The following is a 12,332-nucleotide window of genomic DNA, read 5'->3' as shown; positions in this document are numbered from 1 at the left end:
TTTCATTAGATCTTGAATTGTGAACAAGACAAAATTAAGTTTTAAAAATATATAAAAAATATGCTACTCTTGCATAATTTGTCCCGGATTCTCGGGAATTCCTGTCAAACATGGATCAGGCGAGACCGGCAATCATCTGTTTAAGCCAAGCGTTCTAACAAATGCAGACTAATTTAAAAACAAACCGGAAAAAATACAAATGCAAATAATCAAAAATAACAAAAGCCTACTTTTTAAAGGACTGAAAATATTTTTATTTATTTTATTCCATTTTTTTTTCTTTTTGTAAAATATTTATCAACAAAAAGTTTTTTTCTTTTTTCTTCAAGAAAAGATGAAAGTTTTACTTTTTTTTCTAACCGTAAATTGTTAGGTGTAAGTACAAGTTTTTTTGTTTTTTTTCAAGACTTTTTGTCCAATTGTTTTTTGGGTGGGTGGCTGGAGGGTGGAGTTGGAAGTTTCCACAGAAATTTTATTTGTATATATATATATATATATATATATATATATATATATATATATATATATATATATATATATATATATATATATATATATATATATTGAATTGTAGTCATTCAACGAATTTAAAAATTTATGACGTGAAATGTTTGAGTTTCAGATCAAAGATTTTTATTAAGACAAAGAATACATTAGAAATATTTTAACTTCTTATCCTATAAGATTTCGATCCTTTTCTTTAACTTCCCTTACTCTATGACTTTTAATTACTCAATTTTTAATTGTGATTTTCCATTTCTCACTGACTTTAGCAAATAAGGTGTAAACCATTATAACTATTTGCTAATATTTTCTCCTCTGAAGAGATGGTAGACATCCTATAAGTTAAAATATTTCTAATGTATTCTTTGTCTTACATGGAATAATAAAAATCTTTGATCTGAAACTAAAACAGTTCACGTCATAAATTTTTAAATTCATTGAATGACTAAAATTCGATTTATTTGCTCTATCTTGTATATCGAGCAATTCTTTTTTAGGTGGGATAATACTTATAGAATATTACTGCCAGTAATATCTTGTAAATCTTATAATCACAGGTTTCCATACAAGCTGATTGTTGGATAATGTTATTCTGAAGTATATATATATATATATATATATATATATATATATATATATATATATATATATATATCAATATTACAGAAAATATGTAAAAAATATGTTTACAAAAGCGTAAAGTACAGGAAAAAATTTTGTCTTTTTTCAAAAAAACTTATTTTTATTATTTTTTTTTTTTTTTTACGGCTGTTTATTGCCGGCGGAACAGTTTACTCAAGATAAGGATATTTCCTTAGGAATCTTTTACTTCGGTCATACTGTTGATGGCAAAAAGGGAGGAAGATGAGGATAGAGGAAATAGAAGGAAACTCCCCAAGAACTGGGTAGCTTTTGGAAATGTGATTTATAATGGAGACAAAAGGAAGGAGGGTTTCGGCATTGCAATTTGGTATGGTCACCAAAAAAAACCTTCCTTGAAGGTGATGTCAATAAAAATAAAAAGCGATTCAGCGACACTCGGATGAAACCAAATGATTGCTGGTGTCGCCTGATTCATGTTTGACGGGAATTCCCGAGAATCCCGATCAAATTATGCAAGAATACCAAAAATATTTTTAAAATGAAAAAGATTGTTTTGTTAAATTTTAAGTGAAAAATAATTAATTATACAAAGGATTTATATAATTATCTTTTTGTCAAAGGTATTTATTTTTTCAAAGAAATGTTCACTAATAATATTATCTCAAAGTTCTTCATCGGACTTTGATGTAGCTCACATCATTCTATGTTACATTTTTATAAATGGGATATGAAATGTGAACAATCCTGATGAGTTATTTCAGTTTTTGTTATAAAAATTAAAAAGTTTTCACCAGTAAAGAATAAGTGCCAAACTGTAAGCACTATCAATATGAAAAGTTCTGCATTATATATAATTAATTGAAATTATAAATAATTATTTTTGATTAATTATATATAATTAATTATATATAATTAATTGAAATTATAAATAATTATTTTTGATTAATTATATATAATTAATTATATATAATTAATTGAAATTATAAATAATTATTTTTGATTAATTATATATAATTAATTATATATAATTAATTGAAATTATAAATAATTATTTTTGATTAATTATATATAATTAATTATATATAATTAATTGAAATTATAAATAATTATTTTTGATTAATTATATATAATTAATTATATATAATTAATTGAAATTATAAATAATTATTTTTGATTAATTATATATAATTAATTATATATAATTAATTGAAATTATAAATAATTATTTTTGATTAATTATATATAATTAATTATATATAATTAATTGAAATTATAAATAATTATTTTTGATTAATTATATATAATTAATTATATATAATTAATTGAAATTATAAATAATTATTTTTGATTAATTATATATAATTAATTATATATAATTAATTGAAATTATAAATAATTATTTTTGATTAATTATATATAATTAATTATATATAATTAATTGAAATTATAAATAATTATTTTTGATTAATTATATATAATTAATTATATATAATTAATTGAAATTATAAATAATTATTTTTAATACCTACAGATATTAGTGTTTCATTCTTCTGGAATCATCAGTGTAAGAAGTTATAATTGCCTCTAGTCATGGGATTCGAACCTCGCAATGAAACCATCTGTCTTCATTAGCAAGGAACAAGCCATAGGGCCACAGTAAACCACAATGATATTCTAATTTTTCCCCCAATTTTTCCCATTTTCGTCCTCATTTATCTGATGATAAATTGAATTCTAGACAAGTTTATAATTTGCACTGACAGTTTTTATTTTTTTTTCAGACTTTGTTAGAGTTGGTATGGGCCAAGGAAAGGGGTAAGAGATAAAAAAAAAAAAAAAAGAGCAGGATAAGTGGAAAGATGTAAGATAAATCATGAAAAGTGTGTAAGAATAAAAAGGAAATTAGGTTACCAAAATAGAATTTGATCAATATTTAAATAATCTATATAATAAAGCTGTGTGTGTGTACACAAATAGACTCCTATATGGTGACTATTATACAAAACTGACCACATACAATGATAGAATAGATATTGAGGATCAAAAATTACATTTTGAACAGTGGTAGTTCATTAAAGTTGTGGGGTCTGTGTATGCGCCTGGCCCCTAAAATATGGAAATATAAAAACATAGCCTATTTTCGAAGCCAGTCAACGACGAGCACTTCTGCTAGTGTGTGTGTGTGTATAAATAAATAAATTCACCTGTTATCCCTTTTTTTTTTAAAAGATGAAACTTCCCAATCGTCGAAAACAAGATGCAAGCAAGCAAGGTCCACAAAGTTAGATATATATATATATACTTATTTTTAATAAATATGGTTTCATGAACATGCATGTTTCATCTTCACCAAGAATCATCAATCTGTTGAGCTGTCAAACCACAAATGCCAGTTAGTATTGACTGCCACATCTAATGCGACCAATGTAAAAAAATATACGAGTTTCAGAGAGTATTCAATTTCAAGGGAGAAAGAACTTGATTTTTATCCATGTAGATAAGAGTGAAATATGAATAAATTCAAAAATTTTTGTTTTTTGTTTACAAATTCTGAATGAAATGTTTAATATTTGACATTTAGCTTTGAATTATTTCAAGTAACAAACTTTAATAAGTGATAATGAGCTTTGACAACTCATATATATATATATGTGTGCGTGTGTGCGTGTGTAGAGTAAATAATGGTTTCCCACTTGGTGTAAAGTAATAATCTTGTGTAAAGTTCTCTTAAGTTATGAGCAACAACACTAAAAAACACTAAAAATCATGTAAACAAAGAAAATTTGTATCGCATGATAATTTATTGTTCGTTCATGTGCCGAATTTGTTGTTTTCTGTTGAATTTTAATCCATTTTTTAGTTTTAAAATCTCAATCTAAAATGAATAACATTTCGTTGTTTTTTAATAATATTTAAAAGAAAATCTATTTTTAAACAAAAAAATGATGCAATATAGTATCAATATTAATACAGCAAATTCATCATTGGTACAATAAGATGTAATGAAAAAAAGTGGATCTACCAAAACAATACAATTAATGCATAAAATCAGATTAAAAGATTTCATCGTAAATAATTGAAAGGATGTTAATTTTTGGGGGAAGTTTGAAATTGAAGGCATATAACACGTAAGAGGGAGGAAAAGATAAGGAGGGATTTCAAAAGTAAAAAATGTTTTTGCTAAAAATAGCTAAAAAGCAGCAACAAAAACTGTTCCATTTTTCTTGTATTTTTCTCTCTTATTATTTTGAGTGTTTTTTTTTCTCATAACTCTTATTCAAATAGTTTTTAAATACTGATATAATTATATAAAGTATGATTATTATTCTTTGGACTACTTTCCTCATTTTGAGCATTTCACAAGGTTTCGGTCAATGTAACCTCTGACCTTCTTCTATTTAACATCAATACAATCCCCCTGTGCTAAAAAAATGGTTAAAAATAACAATTCTGGAGATCTTTTGGCGAAACTTTGAACAACTTCTCAACTTCATCAACATCTAGATTTTGGAATGCTCTTCGAATGGCTGCTTTCAGAGTATGGATAATAATGTTAGATTTTTTTTCAATTATGCTGAATAGCCAAAAGTCACAAGCATTCAGATCTGGAGAACTACTGGACCAAATGTCCTTTGCGACAAACAAGGGAAGATTTTCCTTCAGGTAAGTCTGGACTTTTTTGGACTTGCTGACGTAAAGTCTTGAACAAGCATTACTTTGGTAGCATTTATGTATGAATCGTACAAACAAGCATTACTTTGGTAGCATTTATGTATGAATCGTACAAACAAGCATTACTTTGGTAGCATTTATGTATGAATCCAGCGCAGAAAAACATCATTCAGAATCTTCAAATACTAAACCATGTTGATTTTAAGTTCAGCTTTGATAAAATAAGATTTGTCAAACTCGGAAATCTTTCTGTTAAACTTTGGAATCTTCATAGAATTTTGAACGAAACATTTTATCCACTCTCATTCCATCAGCCATGATTAAGTGGAAGTAATTCACAATTGTATTTTTAGTATCACCCACATTCAAGATTGAACCTTCAACCTCCAGAAAAGTGTATTTGGCCAAATACTTTATTCACTATGCTTATGTCTCATATAAGAATTCGTTCCAAGGTCTTCATTAGTTGCTCTGCTGATGGTTTTGTGACTAATATTGCATTTTTTTGGGACAGTTTTGACATTGGTTGATGAAATCCCCTCTCATCTTATGTTATATCTACATTTTCAATTTCCAACTTTCCAAAAAATTAACATCCTTTCAATTATTTATAATGAAATCTTTTAATCTGACTTTATGTGTTAATTGTATTGTTTTGATAGATCCACTTTTTTTCATTTCATCTTATTGTTCTGTTTGAACTTCCATGCAAATTCCCAAGTTCGATAGAAAGCTTTCAGAGTTTGACAAGATACATCTGAAGAAAGTCAAGGGTTACATTGACTGAAATGTTGTAAAAATAACACTTAAGATGAGAACAGTATTCCAAAGAATAATACTATTAATAATCGATCTTTATCTCAAATATTCAGACACGTAATTATATGAAGTTCACATATCCAAGTTTATAACATTACCATAATCATATTTCATATATTTGGTTTTTATGACAAATTCTACACACCATAAGTAAAAAATAAGAAAGGATGTCACAATAAAGTGGGCTTATTATGTATAAGTTGTTGTTATGGCAGGATAAAACAACAATTTTAATGAAAGCAAGGGAGTGCAAGCAAAGATAGAAAATGTCAAACTCATTCAGCATTTAAAGAATATTTGCTTATAGAATTACATACAATATTGGATGGGCTAAGAAGTCCAGTCGATTGTTTTTCAAAAATATATTGGATCGTACCTGAAGTTGGAAACAGACCAACTAAATAGCTAAATGTGAGTTACAGGAAAAAAAAATCAGCTGATTTTTTAAGTGAAATTTGATAAGTGGAAGATCATTTTATATTTAGGTATTTTCCAAGTAAAATTTGAAAATCTAACAAATAAAGTAAGAGTTGATTGTAAAAATTTGATTTTTAATTTTTACAGGATTTTATTAGAAATTGCAAACAGTAAATGGTTATAATATTGTTGTTGTTGCTGTTAGAAGATGGGAGTTGTTTATAACAATCTGCTTTTAATCTTCCAATTTCTCCAAAAACATGTGTAAAAGTTATTTTGTTCCAAAATTATTACTAAATGATAAAAACCTTAACTTAATATTAGATATAACCTTGATTTAATATAAACTATAACCTTGACTTAATATTAAATCAAGGTTATATTTAATATAATATATAGGTTATTAAGTTGTTATCATTTAGTAATAATTTTGTAATAAAATAACTTTTACATATATTTTTGAAGAAATTGGAAGACTAAAGCAAATTGTTATACTCCCATCTTCCAATTTTCATCTGGATTGCCCTGGGTTTGTCACATTTCTTTCTTTATGAGGAAGTGTGAGTGGTTTATGACACTCTGGTCTAACCATGACTGCTTCTAACTACTCCAGAAACATGTGTAAAAGTTACTTTGTTCTGAAATTGTCATTAAAGTGATTTAATATTTTATTAATGGCTCTACTAAAATTTAAAAATTAGATTTTAAATATACAGGATCTCACAGGTAAATCGGGACATTTTCATTTCTTTTGCAATTCCTTGTTTTAAAAGATAAAAGAGATAAAAATGATCATTTTAACATTTGTGTAATCCTTACAATCTATTTAACATAATTATTCAAATGATCCACCTTTGTGATTCAATAATTTTGGAGATCCTTTGGCAAAATTTTGAACTCCTTTTCACTTCATCAACATCAAAATTCTGGAATGTTCTTCAAATGCTGATTTCAAAGAGTTAACACAAGGGTGTGGATTAATGTTAGATTTTCTTTCAATCGTGCTAAATAGCCAATAGTCACAAACATTCAGATCTGGAGAGCTACTATACCGAATGTCCTTCGCGACAAACATGGGAAGATGCTCCTTCAGGTAAGTCTGGACTTGTTTTGCTCCATACACTTGTGTGGAGTCTTGAACAAGCATTACTTTGATAGAATCATAGTATATACAAAATCCAGGGCAAAACATCTTCAGAATCTTCAAATACTCTGCTATGAGACCAGCTTCAATGAAATGAGAAGACATCACCCTTCCATCACTTGCCAAAGCTGTAAAAACAATCACAGAAGCAGGAGTCTTGCTCTGCATCAGAAGATGAACATCTGATGGGTCATAGTAATAACTTGCATGTCCTAGCCGTTGGCAACCTCATCCACAATAAACTTTTTCTCATCAACAAAAATGCAAACATGTCCTCCTTTGTTCTTGAGAGGATTGAGAAACTTTGGACATCTTTCAACCCTGATAGCTCTTAAGCATGCAGTGAGGAAGTTGCAGTGTCATCTCATGTAAGAATTCATTCCAAAGTCTTCAGTAGTTACTCTGCTGATGGCTTTGTGACTAACATTGTATTTTTTGGACAGTTTTAACATTGACTGAATTGGGTTTACCTTCATTGATCTTTTCAATTGTGCCAGAACAGATCATTGCTAGGGCTGTGGTGATTTTCTTTAACTTTACTCTCAGCATCAAACTGGGTCAGGACTTGATAAACTGCCGTCTTTGCTTAGCCAATGCTCTTAAATATGTTTGAAGGAGAGTTCCCAACACGTCTCAATTTACATATGTGCTAATCTTGCCATATTTAAGGAAATCTGTCCATGTCTTATTGAAATATCTTCAAGGATATGGTTTCAAGATTATCAGGAAAAAATTATCATTAGAGAAATAGTTAGAAAGTTATGCAAATTATAAATTAGTCACAATTTACCTGTGGGATCCTGTAAAGCTTTATCCTTTTTTTTCCTATTCAAGAAATTCCTGAACTGTATAAATTTACTTTACTCAAATGTATATAAAAGATTTAATTGATTTTAAGTGTATTTTTGAGGACGTTAACAAACTTGTTACTATTTTTTTTATTTTGATTTTGATTTTTATATTTTTGATGACGTGTTACTATTATTTGACTGTTTCAGCAAAAACAGTGCATCAATCAATTAGCTAAAATCAATTAACTAAAATCAATTAGCTAAAATCAATTAGCTGCTCTAATATGACGTGTTAGTCCTACTAGATCTTGTCAGTGTTACAGTCATATACACCTTTGACTGAGGGATTTTCTTATTTGTTAATGAAATCATTGAAAATAAATTGAACAGAGTATTTATGGTAAACAACATGGTAGACAATAAATTAAGTATAACATTATTGGTGAAAGGAGAGAATGGTGGGGGTGGGTTAGGAATAATAAACGTCATGCCAAAGCAGTTCATCTCTACAAGACTAAAATGACACAATTGGTGCAGCAGACAACATAGCAGCAGCAAAATTAATGATGCAAGCAAAAGAAAGCATGCAAAATTGGTATGATAAAATGAGAACAAACAAAAATAATTTTTTTAATATCTATGAATATTTTTAATAGACGAACACATGAAATCCTAAAATACTGTTTTTCTTACTACAAAATGTATACCTCAATATTACACTCTGTCTCTCTGTCATATACATCTATAGTTTTCTTGAAGCATTGTAATGTGATAGATTATCTGTGCTAGAGGGCATCACAATGCATTAATTCAGCATTAAATTATATATATATATATATATATATATATATATATATATATATATATATATATATATATATATATATTATATATTTACTTCAATTAATCCCAAACAGTGCCAGTGTAAATTTGGCATCATATCTATGAGAGCATCTTAAATAAGGAGTTGTGCAGTAAGATGTTTGTTCACATTACATTTAAACTTCTATATGTTGGTACAGTCAGAGATGCAGAAAAGAATTTTAAAGGCTAGCAGTTTGAGAAAAGAAGATACTAGATAAGAAAGCCCTCCGGCTTCTGTGGATCTCAACAGGTTGGATCAAGCTGATTGGCATTTTGTTTGGATGTGTAACCATCAAATATTAACAGGGTTCTTTTTTTAGTTAGGAACGATCAGATTATATCAACATTAGGGTGTGGATTATTTCATCCAGTAATAATGCACAAATTAATTTTCATGAGAAGGTCTTCATGCCAGACCTTGTCAAAGATTTTTCATATATGAAGTGCTACTGCTCTAGCTTCATCGGCTTTGTCCAATGTATGGTAGATACATTCAAAGATGACTATTAGAATATCTGCAGTAGGACGGGCTTGCCTAAATTCATATTGATGGTAAGTAAGTTTAGCATTAGGTTTTGTTCGACTGATTAGTGACTCTAAGAGCAAGAGGAGACTGATTTGATGATAATTTTGTGGATCAGTTCTTTCACAAGAATTTGAAATCCTGATATCACAGATACAATCTTCCAGTTATCAGGGAAGCAAGCACCATGAATGCATGTGTTATAGAGTTGGAGAGGATGGGTCAGCTCAGCATTTCTTAAGCATTTCTATAGCAGGGATATGGTTATCTCTATCTCTGATATTATATAAAAGGAACTGTATCTGTGGGTTCGTTCCCTATGGACTCCAAAACGACTAGGACGACTTTTTTAAAAATTCACACAAGTGTTCTTAGATAATTTTGTACTGCAATGCCTCCAATAATTATCGAAAATCGATAATAAAAAAACCCATTAAAGATGGAACAATTTTAACCAAAGTTTCTGCTTTTACACAGTCTAAAATCACAAGTGCATTTGAGGAGTTTTATCACTGCACAAACGTGTCCAACATTTAAAATCAACAGTGGCTTCTTTGACAGGGAGCATGTTCGAAATGAATGTTTCTGTTCAGAGCACAATTGAACCATTATACTTGACATTTACATTTTAAACTTTAATTCAAGTCATTATCACCACACAAGTAGAAAGACCAGGTATATAAAATCAACAGTAGTTTTTTTGATATGACAGAGCTACATCCGAAATGAATGTTTCTGTTTATAGCACAATTGAAACACAATACTTTTGCATTTTAAACTTTGATTATTATTATATATAAAAATAATTTTATAAAATCAACAGTAGGTTCTCTACAGTGCAATGTATAATGGACTAAGTCAGTGCAGAGTACACCACGATCGGTCTCCAAACAGAGATAGAAATCAATCAATTTGATTGAAAAATAGGTGATTACACTGATTTAGATGACAATAAAATATGGGAGGGTGAAACATTCATTGATCCTCATTAAATCCCGGGCAACGTCGGGTCTCCCTGCTAAATTCCTCTGTTTTTATTACTTCTAAACTAGAGTTAATTTGAACGGTTATAAAGAGAATATCTAAATATGCAGTTCATTAAAGTTTTCTACTAAAACTTATTTGAATTCTACTCTAAATCAGTAATTATGACTTTATTCTCATTTTTTAACAGCAAAAATCACTTTGAACTCGATTTCACAACAATTGGTCTTTTCCTAGCTTTGATCTGAGCCCGAGATGTGTTTGCACAAAGTTCCATACAAAAAAAAAAAAAAAAAAACCCGAATTGTGAAAAGATATATTTTATTTGCATAATTTTGTTAAGAATTTTGGAAACAATCACCACCAGAACTGATAGGTCTATCACATTTAATGAAATATGTCATAAAAAACAACACAAATGAGTGTGTATGTATGTTTCTCTATTTGTGTAATGTGTGAGTGTGTAAATGTTTCTATAAATATGAAAATCTTTTCTTCATTTAAAAAAGCTTCGATCAAAGGCATTGTTAAAAATGAAACTTAAAAATCATATTTACTTATCACATTTGGAATATATATTAGCTGTTGAAAATACCTATACTTCAGCTGCAGCCATTATATATACATATTGTGACGTAACCCATAAATGGATTACGTAATTGATTGAAAAAAAATTTAATTTCAGGCCAACGAGAAATGTATCGTTTTTTTTTTTTTGTTATTTTATTATTTTACCAAAGGCAAATGAACGTAGTTTCAAGAGAGAGAGAGAAAAAGAGAGTATAGGAAAAAAGAGGGAGAGGCTAAACCTAAAAAGAGAGAGAAAGAGACAGTGAGAGAAGGAGAGAGAGGTGAGAAAAGCCTTTTGACACACAAGCTAACGAGATGATCTGGTCATTTGATCAGAAACCCATCAACCCCGGTGTGGGTTGCTAGGCAACGAAGAATAAAGGAAAGAAAGGGGCTAAGAAACGTACTGAGAAGAGGAAGGGAGAGAGAGAAAAAAAAAGAGGAAGAAAGACCTTTTGGTACAGGACGCAGACTTTTGGCTGGCGCACCAAGGCGTGCGCACGTGAAAAATTTTCCACCGCATCACCCAGCAACAGATGAATGAAGATGTGGATAACCCCCCTCCACTAACAGCGAAAGAAACGAAGTAATGCCTGGGAGGAACTCCATATCAACGGCGTGAGAAAAGAAATAATGCTTGGGAGAACAAGCTGGCGTTGTCGGAATACCGGGTGTTAATTTCACGAACAAAGGAGACGTGATATTCCGAGAATAACCAAAAACATTGGATGTATACGATATACGATAAAGAAACAACGCATGCTGTGAACTATTGCCCGAAGCGAATAAAATGAAGGTTAAAGTCCACTTTAAAAGTTACAAGAAAAACAAAGGAGAAAAGGAACAATAATAATAATAAAAAATAAAAAAAACCCCAAAAATCGTGAGTTACCTCTCTCTCATATATTTAAGTTAACGAGTTCATATTGCCATTGTTTCGTTTGGACTGATATATTTTTTTGTATTGATGTATTTCTCGTTGGCATCCTTTGAATAGTATGTAAAGATACCCCTCCCCATTATTATAATTTGTTCTTTTTTTATTTTCACTTAATTGCATTATTCCTCCTCTACCATAGTTAGTTCATTGCTTTATAATAAAATTTAATTTCGAAAATATTACCATTGCGTGTCGTGTTTTCCGTTATTTTCATATGGTGTTCGTCGTCTACTGTATATTTCTGGTTTTGAAAGAATCTCCCCATATTTTTATTTCAGCGAGGTGTACCGAACCCAGGGCCTACGTGTTTTAATGTACATTGTATTTCATGAATGTCTTATTATTATTTTTTTTTTATTACGAACCCACGAATGTGTTGTTATTATTATCTATTTGCATTAATAATAATGGAATTCATAATATATATATATATATTATTATGGAGCTAATAATATAATCTCTATATTAATAAAGTTATCTAACAAGATCTTGTATATTTTT

At 29.1% G+C, this 12,332-nt stretch overlaps 1 protein-coding gene across 5 annotated transcripts in view; it reads right to left on the bottom strand.

Annotated features, from left to right (window-relative positions):
• The window catches only part of LOC145259166 (uncharacterized), a 621,516-nt gene that overhangs the window by 11,149 nt on the left and 598,035 nt on the right, over positions 1 to 12,332 (bottom strand). The window lies entirely within an intron of this gene.

Source organism: Euprymna scolopes, chromosome 34 (genome assembly GCF_053919585.1).
Source record: "Euprymna scolopes isolate OS-2025 chromosome 34, ASM5391958v1, whole genome shotgun sequence".
In the NCBI taxonomy this organism is placed as follows: Eukaryota; Metazoa; Mollusca; class Cephalopoda; order Sepiida; family Sepiolidae; genus Euprymna; species Euprymna scolopes.
The sequence above is the reverse complement of the archived record's forward strand: the minus strand, read 5'-3'. Positions and strand labels throughout refer to the sequence as shown.